The sequence below is a fragment of the Camelus bactrianus genome, chromosome 10 (assembly GCF_048773025.1).
Source record: "Camelus bactrianus isolate YW-2024 breed Bactrian camel chromosome 10, ASM4877302v1, whole genome shotgun sequence".
Taxonomy (NCBI): Eukaryota; Metazoa; Chordata; class Mammalia; order Artiodactyla; family Camelidae; genus Camelus; species Camelus bactrianus.
In genome coordinates, this window is record NC_133548.1 from 63,093,464 (window position 1) to 63,109,530 (window position 16,067).

General features: G+C 36.8%; 1 long non-coding RNA gene across 10 annotated transcripts in view; it reads left to right on the forward strand.

Moving 5' to 3' along the window:
* Positions 1 to 15,680, forward strand: part of LOC105083505 (uncharacterized) — an 85,365-nt gene extending 69,685 nt beyond the window's left edge. For 4 of the 10 annotated variants that reach the window (XR_012509779.1, XR_012509778.1, XR_012509782.1 and 1 more), the window contains 4 exons: positions 82 to 135; positions 4,762 to 4,787; positions 10,959 to 13,072; positions 13,956 to 15,680. This is a non-coding gene — a long non-coding RNA (uncharacterized LOC105083505). Of the gene's footprint in view, positions 1 to 81; positions 136 to 4,761; positions 4,788 to 4,981; positions 5,022 to 6,374; positions 6,591 to 8,807; positions 8,993 to 10,958; positions 13,073 to 13,955 lie in introns of all 10 variants that reach the window. The other 6 variants (XR_012509783.1, XR_006721247.2, XR_006721242.2 and 3 more) reach the window with 6 other exon arrangements.
* Positions 15,681 to 16,067: the final 387 nt, after the last annotated feature.

The following is a 16,067-nucleotide window of genomic DNA, read 5'->3' on the forward strand; positions in this document are numbered from 1 at the left end:
GAGGGGCTCCAAAAGAAGGAGGGAAAATACCAGACAGGCAAAAATGGAAGATTTCTACCACGATATGCTCTCTCCTTACAGACGAGCAAACTGAGCTGAGAGAGATCATTTCATTTTCCCAAGGACACACAGGAGGTAAGTCATGGAACTGGGATTCAGATTCAGTTCTGTCTGACTCTAGAGTCTTCGTCCCCTAACCACTCTGCTGAATTATGTTTCTTTATACAGTACCAAAAACTAAACACTAAACTTTCAAAATGTAACTGATGATGAACCAGAAATAAAGAAAAATAATTAGCCCTGTCACAGCTAAGGCTGTGACCTGAATTGCCACCCCATATCCTTGCCAGCCAAGTTAGGTTTCCTTACCAAAAAAGCATACTATTCTTTTTTATACATTGTCCAAAAGCAAATAAACAACTAAAAACACATATGAGCCACTTTATGCCTTTAGGGAGTTTATTGTTTCATTTTTTAATCCTCTCAACAAAGTGGGTAAAGAGGGAATACATCTCAACGTATAAAAGGCCATATATGACAGATCCACAGCTAACATCATACATAACAGTGAAAATCCGAAAGCATTTTCTCTAAGACCAGAAACAAGACAAGGATGCGCACTCTTGTCACTGTTATCCAACATAGTATTGGAAGTCCTCGCCATTGCACTCAGAGAAGAAAAAGAAAGAAAAGGCATCTAAATTGGAAAGAAAGAAGTAAAACTGTCACTGTTTGCAGACTGTTGAAAACCCTATAGACTTCACTAGAAAACTATTAGAACTAATAAATGAATTCAGTAAAGCTGCAGGATATAAAATTAATATACAGAAATCTGTAGCATTTCTATACACTAGTAATGATAATATTGGAAAGAGAAATTAAGGAAACAATCCCACTTACCATTGCATCAAAAAGAATAAAATATCTAGGAATAAATTTAACAAAGGAGGTGAGAGACCTGTACACTGAAAACTACAAGATGATGAAAGAAATTGAAGATGACACAGATAAATGAAAAGATATATTGTGCTCATGGACTGGAAGAATTAGTATTGTTTAAATGTCCATACTACCCAAGGTAACCTACAGAGTTAATGCAATCCCTATCAAAATATCAATGACATTTTTCGTAGAACTCGAACAAATAATTCTAAAATTTGTACAGAACCATGAGAGACCCAAAAAACCCAAAGCAATATTGAAAAAGAAGAACAAAGCTGGAGGTATCACATGCCCTGATTTCAAACTATACTACTGAGCTACAGTAATCAAAACTGTATGGTACTAGGGAAAAAACAGACCATAGACCAATGGAACAGAATAGAGAGCCTCAAAATAAACCCACATGCACATGCTCAATTAATCTAAGACAACGGAGGCAAGAACATCCAATGGGGAAAAGAAAGACTTTTTAAAAAATAATGTTGATAAAACTGGATGGTTACTCGCAAAAGGACTAAACTGGACCACTTTGCCACACCACATCAAAAAATAAATTCAAAATAGATTAAAGGCTTAAATGTAATACTTGAGACCATAAAACTCTTAGAAGAAAACAAAGGAAGTACAAATTTTGACATTTGTTATTAGCAAAAATTTTGGGGTTCTGTCTCCTCAAGCAACAGAAACAAAAGTAAAAATTTTTTAAATGAGACTATATCAAATTTAAAAGATTTGCATAGGGAAGAAAGCTATCAATTAAATGAAAAGGCAGCCTATTAAATAGGAGAAGATATTTGAAAATTATATATCTGATAAGAGGTTAATATCCAAAATATGTGAAGAAGTTGTACAACTCAATATATTTTTTTTAAAAAATCTAACAAGAGGGCAGAGGACCTGAATAGACATTTTACCGAAGTAGATACACAGATGGTCAACAGGTACATGAAAAGATGCTCAACATCACTAATCATGCAAATCAAAAGCACAGTGAGGTACTGCCTCACACCTGTTAGGATGGCTACCATCAAAAAGACAACAAATAAGACATGTTGGTAAGAATGTGGAGAAAGGGAACCCGCATGTACTGTCGGTGGGATGTAAATTGATGTAGCCACTATGGAAAACACTGTGGAGGTTCTGCAAAAAATTAAAAATAGAATAACTTCATGATCCAACAATTCCACTTCTGTGTATTTACCTGAGAAAAATAAAACACTAATTTGAAGATATATTTGCACCCCTAAAATTATTGCAGCATTATTTACAAGAACCAAGATATAGAAGCAACCTAAATGCCCATTGATAGATGAATGGACAAAGAAGATGTAGTATGAAATATTATTCAGCCATAAAAAAGAATAAAACTTTGCCATTTGTGACAATGTGTGTACCTAGAGGGTATTATGCTAAGTGAAATGAAATGAGTCAGATAAAGACAGCTATCATATGATTTCACTTATATGTAGAATCTAAAAAGCAAAACAAATCAACAAACAAAAGAAAACAGAAATGGATGCATAATTACAAAGAACAACAGGTGGTTGCCAGAAGGGAGTGGGTAGAGAGTTGGGCAAAAATAGGTGAACAAGATTAAGAGGTACAAATTTCTAGTTACAAAATAAATGAGTCACAAGGTGTAACACACAGCATATAGGAATATAGTCAATAATACTGTAATAATTTCATATGCAACAAATGGTTACTAGACTTTTCGTGGTGATCATTTTGTCATGTATTTGATTGCCAAATCACTGTGTTGTACACCTGAAACTAACAATATTTTATGTCAACTGTACTTCAATTTAAGAGAAAAAAAAAAAAAGAAGCGAAGGAGAAGGAAGAATCAAAGACAGTGCAGAGGTTTCTAGCTTGCGGAACAGCACAGATGCCATGGCTCTGTCAGGAAACCCTGAGGGAGCCCGCCTGTTCCTGTTCTACACATTTCACACTTTCATCTCATAGCTTCTTTCTCGGCCTTTACAATGAAGATGGTAGATTCAGAGAGAAAAAAATGCATTCCTTCTATTCAATTTCATGTTCACCCTAGTGCTGTTTAGGAAGTGATTTTTTGATGTCGCCCTCTCTACATAAAGCAGTGATCTAACTTGTAGAAATAGTAGAGAGGGTTATTACATCTGTAATTAGTTCTCAGTTGCTCTACATTTCATAAAAAGCTTGAAAATAAATCCAGTTAAAATTTTTTTTTTGATGCCAGGAGATTTTAACAGACACTGTGCCTGATGGATTTCAGTGTGCTTTCTGAAGCTTATGCAGAAACTCATTTTCATTATAGAACAAATAATCCCACCACTGTAGTAATAGAAATGAAAAAAAAAAAAGAAAGAAAGAAAACTATGATAAAAGAGTGTCAATAAGTCCTTGCAAATGACTGTAAAAAATTGCCTGGGTAATTCCGGTATTATGTTTTTTTATCACAGAGCACTTCTGTTCTCTTCCTTTTAATAATTCCTTTTCTGAAGGTGTTCAAACCTCATTAAATTGTCCTGCTGTCATGGTAGCCTCATCTCCAAATGTGAATTAACTATATGTTGACTTGAAGGAACATGATTTTCTTATAATATGCTATGCCATTACTGCTAGTGAAGAGATTACACTACTTTGAACACTCTCAGGTAATAAAATTCTATTAATCATAGTGCCGTAAAGCTTCAAAGTACACCTTCATGTGAATGTTCAGAAACCTAAATGACTTGTTTCAACTCCAGCCATTTCACTGGAATAATAGAGTTCTATAGCGTTGACTTACATCCTTTAATTAAGATATGTGTCAGAATTACATATACCGGGATGTAGGTTTTAATTCTGCATACCATAAAACATATTCTGAGCCTGCTATCACTGAAGTTCAGAAATGCAAGTCCAGCCTTATATGAGGTTGAGTATTTCCTCTTAAGCCAAAAAGGGCAAAGGGTTTTTAACTGAAGACCCAACGCCAGTATATCTAGAAATAAATATTGGGAAGGATTCGGAGGCTGTTTCCAGGCTCTGAAGGGGATGAGCTCTGTTATCAATTAGTAATGTCTCCCACAGACAAAAAACAAAAGGAGAGGTGGTAGCATTGTGGGGTGCTTTATACTCTCCAGAAGATGGTTCTTATTATCTCTTTGTTTTCTTTTCTTTCAATTTTAATCTGTATCAAACTTATATATGTACATGGTTAGAAAGCCCAAGAGAAAGGCAAAGGCTTATAATGAAAGACGGTAGTTTCATGATCAACCTCTTCCCTTGATTTTCACTCCCAGAGGCAACCATTTGAAGTTCTTTAGCTATTCTTCTGGTATTTGCCTCTGTAGTTCTGAGAGTTGTTATGTACCTGCAAGCAACAGACTGACTCCAGATATTAGATAACTCATGGTATCGCTAAGCTTCCAAGAATAACTGCCCCGAAAAGGAAACACATTCTACCACCAGTTGCCCCATGGCTGCCCACTCCGCTCTGGAACTCAACCTCCAAAGCTGAGGGATCCTGCCACAGCCCTCACCAACCAAATGTTTTCCACGTGGGACCACCTTCCTCAGGTTGCTTACTTCCAGGTCAGAATCTCATGTGAGTGAGTCTGATGGCAGATCCCAGGTCACAGGTGTCTGTGCTAGCTGCAGAGGACACTGGAACAGGACCTGGGGGGCCATTTTGGGGATGCAGGGTTCACTCGGCAGTATATTCCACAAATATAATAGGATATTGTTCCAAAGGCACTGGACAGCCTGAAAAGAAATGACAAATGTCTACTGCAGCTTTCTAATGAACAAGTTTATTCTACTATTTATTAATTTTGTACTTTACATATTTTCTAGGCTCTCCCCACTGTTGAAGATACATCGTAAGTCTCTTGAACACGGCACAGATTTCGCCTCCTTTATCTACCCATACGTTTAGCTGTATCACATTTAAAGACTATTTTTATTGAAGTTTAGTTGATCTACAATGTTGTGTTTGTTTCTGGTATACAGTATAGTGATTCAGATATATATATGTATATACACATATACTTTTTCTTGTTCTTTTTCATTGTAGGCTATTACAAGCTATTGAATATAGTTCCCTGTGCTATACAGTAGGTCCTTGTTGTTTATCTATTTTTATAGAGTGGTTTATATCTACTAATCCCAAATTCCTAATTTATCCCTCTGCTCCTTCTTTCCCCTTTGGTAACTATAAGTTTGTTTTTTATGTCTGTGAATCTGCTTCTGTTTTGTAAATAAGTTCATTTGTGCCATTTTTAAAGATTTCCACATATAAGTGATATGTTATATTCGTCTTTATCTGATTTATTTCACTTAGTATGATAATCTTTAGGTCTATCCATGTTGCTGCAAATGGCATTATTTCATTCTTTTTATGGCTGAGTAGTATTCCATTGTGTGTGTGTGTGTGTGTGTGTGTGTGTGTGTATGCATACCACAACTTCTTTATCCAATAATCTGTTGGTAGACATATAGGTTACTCCCATGTCTTGGCTATTGTAAATAGCGCTGCTATGAAATTGGAGTGCGTGTATCTTTTCAAATTAGTTTTCTCTGGATATACACCCAGGAGTGAGATTGCTGGGTAATAAGTCTATTTTTAGTTCTTTAAGGAATCTCCAGACTATTTTCCCTAGTGGCTACACCAAATTACATTCCCACAAATAGGACTGGAGGATTCCATTTTCTCCACACCCTCTCTAGCATTTACCGCTTGTAGACTTTTGAATGATGGCCATTCTGACTGGTGTGAGGTGATATCTCATTGTAATTCTGATGTGCATTTCTCTGATAATTAGCATAGCTGTATCACATTTTTTTAATAGATGAGGATTTGGGTTTGTATTATTTTGTCTATGTGAATATTATTTTTATCTTAGCCGAGTAATTTATTATATTCTTTTCTTGTATAATGTTATGTTTTCCCTGGAATTAATTAACTCTTTTTATTTGATAGCTTTCTATATACCTATCATTAATGCATTCTAAACTTTATTCCAGAATTGAAATTTCTTGTATCATATTTTAAATTTTCTAAGAGGTCTATTTTGTTTTCTAAATGTTCTTTTTATAATTTGTGTGTGTGTGTGTGTGTGTGTGTGTGTGTGTGTGATGGATGTAATACAGGGATGTAATTATCCCTTAAGATAACTATCATTTTTTTGTTTGTTTGTTTTCCTGCTTCCTACGTTGTTTCGTCTGTTTTACCTTTTTCTATTTGTTTTGGTCTCTCTGATGTTAAAAGTTTCCCCCAAATCTCTCATCATTCTTATTTTGGCTCATATTTCAGAAAGAAGCCTTAAAATTGTGAGAGAGAGTAGGACTTATTAAAGACTAGGCTTCGCTGAAGGATAATTGAGTAGAACACAGCCATTTCATTAGATGTCTCCCAAGTGTCAAATTTGTTTTTCTCATTTTCTTCTTTGGCTGATCACTTTCCTCAGAGAGGAATCCTCCAACCTCCTGCCTTTAAATACAGCTGCCTGCACTATTTACAATAGCCAAGATGTGGAATCAGCCTAAATGTCCATCAACAGATGACTGGATAAAGAAGATGTGGTAATACTTATACAATGGAATACTCTTCAGCCATAAAAACCGACAACATAATGCCATTTGCAGCAACATGGATGTTCCTGGAGAATCTCATTCTAAGTGAAGTAAGCCAGACAGAGAAAGAAAAATACCATATGAGATCGCTCATATGTGGAATCTATAAATAAATAAATAAATAAATAAATAAATAAATAAATAAATAAATAAATAAATACAAAACAGAAACAGACTCACAAAGAATACAAACTTGTGGTTGCCAAGGGCGCAGAGGGTGGGAAGGGACAGATTGGGATTTCAAAATGTAGAATAGATAAACAAGATTATACTGTTATACTGTATAGCACAGGGAAATATATACAAGATCTTGTAGCTCACAGTGAAAAAAATGTGACAATGAATATATATATGTTCATGTATAACTGAAAATGTGCTCTACACTAGGATTTGACACAACATTGTAAACTGACTATAACTCAATAAAAAATGTTAAAAAAAATAAATAAATACAGCTGCCAGCATCCTAAGAGCTGAGCCATGGTGGAGGTTATTTGGAATAGAGGCTTTCATTCAGTTCCTCAGTACAGTACTCTGTCCTTCTCTTTGCCAAATAAATGCCCTAAGTCCAGAGGCTTCTGTTTTGACATTTCCAGAGAGTAAATCTCTAATTTTTTTCCAGATTCAGGAAGAGGCAGTTACCCAGCTGGGGAGTGGTACAGAGGAAAGGGTCTGGGTGCACCTTGTGTAGCTGTTCAACAAACACTCTTGTTTTGCTCTCTACCTATTCCTTTACATTTTGATGAACTTGGTGGATTCAATTCCAGAGGTTTCTTTTTGAAAATCTCTCACATGAGTTGACATACTTCTTAGCTTTGGCCCTTGTAGACTTAGATTTCAGCTTCCCCTGGTCTACGAAGTCAGTCACCACTCACCCGTTAGCTTTCCAGCTGCAAGAATTACACCTGTCTTCTTTCGTGTTCTCTCTCCTCCTGTCCCCTTCCCTTTCTCTCTCCCCCTTCTCTCTCTCATTCTCTTTCTCATTAAATCCCTCTCTCTTTCTCCTGTTTTCTCTCCATCTCTATCACCTCTCTTCTTCTCCCTCAATGTGTGTGTGTGTGGTGTGGTGTGGTGTTGTGTGGTGTGGTGTAGGGTGTGTCTGTCTCATCCTTTATTGACATTGTAGTGGAATTTCAGGAAAGAACAGTAGGGAAGGTATATTTGAATCTGCTGTATTTCTGTGTTAGTCAGAAATCCCTTGTATATGTTCCTTCTTTTTTTAAATATATTTTTATCGAAGTATAGTTAGTTTACAATGTTGTGTCAATTTCTGGTGTACAGCATAATGCTTCAGTCATATATGAACATACGTATATTCATCTTCATATTCTTTTTCACCATAAGTTACTACAAGATATTGAATATAGTTCCCTGTGCTGTACAGTATAAACTTGTTGTTTATCTATTTTACATATAGTCGTTAGTATCTGCAAATCTCAAACTCCCAATTAATCCCTTCCCACCCTTCTCCCCCTGGTAACCATAAGTTTGTTTCCTGTCTATGAGTCTGTATGTATTCTTTCTTAAAATCTTGTCAACACTTACCCTGTGGTTCAATAGATAGAATTGAAATTATGTTTTTCACAACTTATATGGCTGCTTTTATCCACTTTCAACAAATCAGATCTTCAGTGCGTAAGGCCTCATCTCTGTTCTCTTCTGATCTCATTTCAATGTTTACAACTGAAAATTAAACTTCTCCCTGTTATGCAGACTTGCTACCTTCTAATTATATAAGCAACACTTGTTTATTTTAGCAAGTTTGGAAACACAGAAAAACACAAAGAAGTAAAAAAACACCATTTATAATTCAGTTTTTTGACATAATATGTACAACTCACTCCTTCTGTCCCATTGGGCTCATTCCCCGCCACCTACCACACCTCTGTAAGCATTATCAACATTTCAATCTGTAGGCATCTAGTAATTTTTATGCTTATACCTACGTATGCAAGGTTAGATTTGTTTCTCCCAAAATACAAAATCATGCCATACATATCATTATAAAACTTGCTCCATTATTTCTTACTTAATGATATATCAACAATACTTTTTGAACTTAGATTTTTTTTAACATACATCATTATTTTTAATGGGTATCGAGGTGGTTTTGAAATACATTCATAAAACAAAGGACGTCTACTAATTCTTGATATTCCTTTCCAAAAACTAGAACCTAATTCCCCTCTCCGGAAGTGACAGTGTGTGTGACTCCCTAGACAAGATCATAAAAGACATTGCAGCTTCCTCTTTTCTTTCTCTGTCAGATCACTCACTGCATGAGAAGCCAGTTCTGTGTCATGAGGACAGCAGCTCCAAAGAAAGGCCTATGTGGACATAGGAACATAGGTCCCATGCCAACAGCCAGTGAGGAACTGTGGCCCTCTGCCAATACACATTTGAGTGGCCCATCTTGGTAGGGGGGGTCCTCCAGCCCCATTCAAGCCGTTAAGTGAGTGCAGTCCTGACTGACACATTGACTGTAATCTCATGAGAGCCCCTGAGCCAAAACCACTGAGTGAAGTTGCTTCCTGATTCTTGACCCATAGCAACTGTGATATAATAAATGGGTGTCATCAGCTATACTTTGGAGTCATTTGTTACATAGCAGTAGATAACTGATGCTGATTTTGATACCTGGAAGTTGGGTGTTATCATCATAAGTATCTAAAAATGTGGAAATGGCTTTGGAACTGGGTAGTGGCCAAAGTCTGTAAGGGCTTGGAGGAAGAGTGTCCGAAAGTGTTAAGAGAAGCCTGATTACCTTCGGGAGGCTGTGGGAAGGACTTAAAGGAAAGGGAGGGAAAGCTTTAGGGAAACTGGAGAAAAGGGTATCCATGTTATGCAGTGGCAGAAAGTTTAGGAATGCTGTCCCCTGTGGTCGTATGGAAAGTAGGAAAATGTACCTAATGAGCTGAGTGATCTAGCTAAGGACACCTCCAGGTGAAGTGCTGAAGGTGCCACCCGGTTTCTTCTTGCTGTTTATAATAAACTGTGAGAGGAAAGAGAGAAACCAATGGAAGGATTGTTGAACATGAAGAAGCCAGAACTGGATGGTTTTAAAATTCCCAGCCTTTCCAGATGGCATCCAAGCTAAAATTAACAAATGGCTTTCCAGCAATAATCCATTCCAGGCCACTGCCAAGAAAACATGGTTTAGAGATGAGGCTAAGAGTGTACCTATAAAATGCCTTGCTTATGACCTCAGAAAGATCTAAGATGGTACCCCCAGGAACTGTTCAAACAACAGAGTTTTGAGGACGCTTAAGGCTATTATCCTGCCATAGTTCAGCAGAAGCCCAAGGTAGGGGAGAATTTACCTTGAAGAGATTTTTGAGTGTGGGTTTTGTCTAATGAAGTGAATCCTGATAAGATTCATAGGAGACCCCCAAAGTTTGTAAGAAGAATTATAATTACAGAAATACCACCAGCTTAGGCTGAAGGAGACAGAGATAGGACACAATGAAAGGAGGCATTTGGAATGCCAAAATTTTGCTCAGAAAACTACACAGCTCCAAACTAGGCCAACTTTGAGGGAAAAGAAAGAATGAATCAGAAAAGGGAACCAGGAATGCAGAGGGTGAAGCCGAGCCATGGACACTCATTCCTGGGGAGGAGTAGAACTGAGTTTGAATCAAGAAACTTCTTACATGTGGCCAAGTAGATTTCAGAATTGCTATAGAACAGTGATGGCTTTGGGTCTCCCATTTTTTAAATCTTTTTGAACAAAAATGTCTAGAGTGGTTATCCTGTGCCTGACCTGTATGTATACAAGTTATTCCCTCATGTGTGTGTGTATAGATAGATGGATGGATGGATGGATGGATAGATAGATAAATAGATAGATAGATAGATAGATAGATAGATAGATAGATAGATAGGCAGACAGACAGACACATCGATACATACATAGATAGAACTTGTCTCTTTAGCTCACAGGGCTTGAGACCTAAGGAACCATACTCAAGGAGTTACACTTAAGGAATGACTCCTGAGAAGCCTCAGCCTCACCTGGATCTGATTAAGTTGACATGTTTCTGGACTGATGCTTACATGGATGAAACTTGGGGTTGGTGGGGAGGGTGTTGGAAGGGGATGAATATATTTTGTATGTGAATGTAATTTTAATCTGTGGCCAGAGGACAAATTGGAATAGTTTTAATATATGTCCACAAATCATTCAACACCCTTCGCTCCAAAAAAAGAAAGAAAGAAAGAAAGAAAGAAAGAAAGAAAGAAAGAAAGAAAGAAAGAAAGAAAGAAAGAAAGAAAGAAAGAAGCCTAATTAACTTTCCCTTGGGCTTAGACTGGACTTGGTGACTTGGTGCTAATGAATAAAATATTATAGAAATGATAATGTGTGACTTCCAAGAATAGGTCATAAATGTCATTACAGCATCCTTCTTGCTCTCTCTTAGATCATGTCTCTGGGAGAAGACAGCTGCCATGTCATGAGGATGCTCAAGCAGCAACTTGGAAAGGTTCATGTGGTCCAGACAGAAAGGGACTGAGGGCCTCTGCCAACAGACATGTGCGTGAGCCATCTTGGAAGCAGATCTTCCAGTCCCAGTCAAGCTTTCAAAGACTGCAGTCCTGGCCAACATCTTGGCTATAAATTCATGAGAGACGCTGAACCAGAACCACCCCCACCAGCTAAGCCAAAACCAAATTCATAACCCTTAAAGAAATGTGAGATAATAGATATTTGTTGTTTTCAACTGCTAATTTTGAGGATGTTATCCAGCAATAATACATAATGAATATAGGCAGATGCTATCCTGTTGTTCTCCCCCTTCCTTTTTCACGATTATCAGCAGTATTGCAACAAAACCTCTTTGTACATCTGTGTTTATGTCCTCAAGATATTATTTCTGTGGGATAAATTCTTAAAATCGGAATTTATGGCTTGCACATATTAAATTTAGGTAGAAATTGCCTCCCCTCCAAAATTGTAACAGTCTATTCTCTCCCAAACAGTCGATGAGAGTGCCTCTATATCTTTGCTAATTTTAAATGTTGTCTGTCTTTCTAATTTTTCTCAGTTTTATCTGATATTTTTGTTAGTTTGTATTCTTTAACTCTTGGTGAAGATAAGCATGTTTTTGTATGTTTATGATTTTAAAAAATCACCTCGCTTATTTCAGATGAAATTTTCTTTGCATGCTCCTACCCCTTGCTCTTCCACACTGCTTGCCATATAGTTCACATTACATAAATGTGCTGTTTTCAAATGGATGAATGATAGACTAGGAAATGCAATGCAGATGTGCAGAAAGTCTTCATTTAACTCCATGGGATTGGCTTTTAATTGGAAAAAAAATATCTTAGCAACCAATTAATTTAATTATCTTTCCTTTACCCTTTATCAATATTTAATTATCATCCAGGTGTTCTCTAAGATCTTCATTTTATAACTTGTTCAGGTTAATTTGTTTCTAAAAGTGGCCATACACTTTTTCTCTCTGAATATTTTAACCATAGCAGATTAGTTATATAACAAATAACTATAATGATAGTAACAACAATATGATGATGCTAATTCCAACCATTCTTGGGTACTTACTGCATGACAAGTACATTATATACATACATCACTGACCTAATTTAATATTTATTACAGCCCTGTAACAATTGTTATTTCCCACCATAGAACTGAGGAAACGAATATTCAAGGAGATTAAATAAATTAGCCACAATCATATAGCTACTAAATGATACAATTGGGATTCAGGCTCTTGTCTGTCTGAATTCGAAGCTCATATTCTTTCTATAATGCTCAGCTGATTTTCTCAGAAATAAATCATTTGTATAGTTGTACTGTCATGTTGTTATGTTCAAAGAAAAACGAGGGTTCAAGCAAAGAATTCCAGAGTTTTATTTTTATTTTTTACTGAAGTATAGTTGATGTACAATGTTAAATTCTACAATTTTAAATGATGAACATTGAAATTATATTTTTTCCTGCCTGGAGGGCACTGCTTACTGCTATTGATTGTTTTTGCAGAAGAATGAGCATTTTCCTTTCCTTCATTGTTAACAAACTTAATTCAGCCATCAGTGGGTAAGTGACTCAGGCCCAGTTAAAGTGAGAGATGCAATTGGAACGTTTCACAATGAAAAGAGAAAAAAAGAAAACGTGGTCTCTTTTCACAATGATCCTCAGTCCCTACCATCTAAAGAGATATGTCAAGCGGAGATAATTATTCCAGTGAGTTCAGAGATAGGATTGCATAATGAATTTCAACACAACACCATGATAATGAAGTGAATGCCTTCTGTACAAAGCAACTGGCAAACTCTCAGAGATAATTTGGGTTTCTGGATGTTGAGGTTACCATAGACTGAAGGTGAGTATACTTTTCAGGTGACATCCCAAAATGTTCCAGCAAAATGATGTAAATTTATAGACGATCACTCCCTAAATTGTCAAAATTTGTTTTCTAGCAAGCCTTCTGTAGAATCAAGCACTGTGGAGTACGAGTAGGTGGTGGTAAGCAGCACTGCGTGAGGACACTAAGAACTAGATTTCATGGTATGTATATTTCTCTGCTCCCTTTTCTGAAACATATCTAAGAGGTTTCATAATTTTAGTCCAAGGAAAAGAAAAGAGAAAAATGCTTTGGTTTTCTTTCTTTTCCTGTCGAATGTGGCAAACTCCCATTGCCTCAATGCTGAACTCGGATACCTCCTGGAATAGCGTTTTATTATAGGCATAACAACTCACATTCAGTGGCAACAGTGACCACGCTAACATGCTTTATACCGGGAACAAAAAGAGGCATAATGGTGGCAATGCGATGAGTAGTCTTGCAACACAAACCTAAGAAATGACGGTCCTGAGAGTCATTTTTCTTCAACCTGTGTTTTGTTCCACATGATCACTGAAGGGTGACACTAAAATGGATAAAACACTGGTATCTCTCTAAAACAGGTGCTGTGGTCTCTCAGGGTGATGACAGAATGCTTATTCATTAAAATTTGTTTGAAGTACTTCTTCCTGTATCTCTATCTCAGTTTTATTCAACCAGCTGCACATTAACCACTGTTTATAGGATAACCAGGAAACATGACACACACAGATGCACAGAAAGCAATTCTCAGTTCATAGAAGTCACTTCAATAAAATTAAATAACAACAAAATAACAGATATTTTCAATCTTTTCTTTTATTCCTTTAAATATATTATCCGTATTTTTATAATCTTTGTCTGATTCCCGTATCTAAAGCTTCTGTGGTTCTGTTTCTGTGGCTTGTACTTTCTACTGGTTTTCCCTGATGGTGTCTTGTTTTCTGGTCCTAGATTATATTTGAGTGTGTTCTTATCGTTGTATTTGACAAATTATTCTTAGGAAGAATTTGAGGCCTAGAATGATTTTATTCTTCACCAGAGAAAATTTTTGCTTGTTTCTTCCAGGTGTCTTAATTCTAATGAACCAGTCCTCATCCATGATCAAAGGTTGAGATTGTCCTGAATTACTTAGGTGATCCAAAGCTGGGCTGCAAATTGGTGAGAGAACTGACTTATTTCCACTTCACCGTCTTCCTGAAGGCAAAGCTCTTTGGGGTTCCAGCTTAAAAGCAGAGGGTGTCATTGACTCCTTATCGGAGGCGAGCCCAAGCTTTGTTTTTTGGCCCCTTTGCTTCACGGGACTACCAGAACTGCTGCTTAGTTTTGCGGTTATTCCTTCCAGAGCATCAAATGCCTTCCAAGCAAAAGCAGCATTGAGCCCTGGGCTAACTTCTCTGGATTCTCTTGCCTTTTCCTAGATTTTGACACAATAACTTCTGACTATCATATTAACTCAGGACCTGAAAGGTTTTAACAGAGATGAGCTCTTGGAAAGAGCTGATGCTTGGTCCCACATTTGTTTTCCCCATTGGGAACCTTTCACTTCCGCGTTAACCCTGCCATGCCTGACTCCAGGAAATAATCTATTCCACCCAGATAACTTTAGCTCAAGACTGTACAAAGTCTTTGGTTCCTCTTAATATCCAAGAGAGGAAGACATTTTCAAAACCACAGAACCAAAACACTAAGGATCTCTAAGAAGGAAAAGTATAGGGAAGAAAATCATGATAGCTATTTTGCAAAGAATTGGGTTTTGTTTTCTGAAGCTAAAATGAGACGTGGTGTTCCTGATTCCCACCAGGAGAACTTGCTTCTGTGGCACCTGGGCCCCTGGCCAGCGAAGGCTCAGAGGTAAGGCCCTCCCATCAAGTCTGAATTTTCTTTGGGAAAGCTGCCCTGACTAGGAGAATTAACAGGACTATGAGCCATGGTTCAGTGAAAGGCCTTACTCGGCTGGCTAAGGGGACCAGGCGTGCGTTTTTCCTCAGACGTCCAATCCCTCTTGCAACCCAGACAAGGTTAATGAGGGTTTTGAGGGAAGAGGCTTTCATAACCTCTTTCAAATCAGACCCAAATTATTTAGAATCTCTCTCTCTGCATGACACTTCACACTTAATGAAGGGCTTCAGTTCCAGGCACCCTTATTCTAGGGCTGTGCTGTTCAGTATGGTAGCCACCAGACACGTGTGGCTATTGGGCACTTGAATATGGCTCTATGAGCTGACTGTGCTGGAAGTATAACCTACATACCAGAAAAATACCATATGAGATCGCTCATATGTGGAATCTAAAAAAAAAAAAAAAATATATATATATATATATATATATATATATAAATAAATACAAAACAGAAAAAGACTCAAAGACATAGAATACAAACTTGTGGTTGCCAAGGGGGCTGGGGGTGGGAAGAGACAGACTGGGAATTCAAAATTGGTAGATACTGACAGGCAATGTGCAGAATAGATAAACAAGATTATACTGTATAGCACAGAGAAATATATACAAGATCTTGTGGTAGCTCACAGTGAAAAAAAGATGTGACAATGAATATATGTATGTTCATGTATAACTGAAAAATTGTGCTCTACACTGGAATTTGACACAACATTGTAAAATGACTATAACTCAATAAAAAAATGTAAAAAATAAATAACCTACACACCAGATTTCGAAGACTTATTATGGAAAAAAAAAAGAATATAAAATATCTCAATTTTTTCGTACTGACTATATGTTGAAATAATGTTTTGTATATACTGGGTTAAATAAATATATTATTAAAATTAACTTCACCTGTTTGTTTTTACTTTTTAAATTTGACTACTAGAATATTTTAAATTGCACGGTGGTGGTGTGCTTTATATTTCTATTGGGCAGTGCTGTCTCTAGGGTGGCCTTGGTTCTGAAGACTGAATCTCTTCTTCCTGAATGGTTATTTTCTCTTTAAAACTCCTTAAAGTTGTTTCCACTTAGAGCAGTAGCATGTTACAATAAGGGGAAAAAAAAACCTGGGTTCTAATCTCTATTTTTTTCATTAACTAGAAATGAAACTAGTTAAATCATTATAATTCTTTGGGTCTGAGTTTCTTTGTGTAAAATCAAGGGCTGGACTACGTCCCCTTAATGATTTCTTCCAATTCTATGGTAATTTCATTATTTGTAGTATTATTTAAA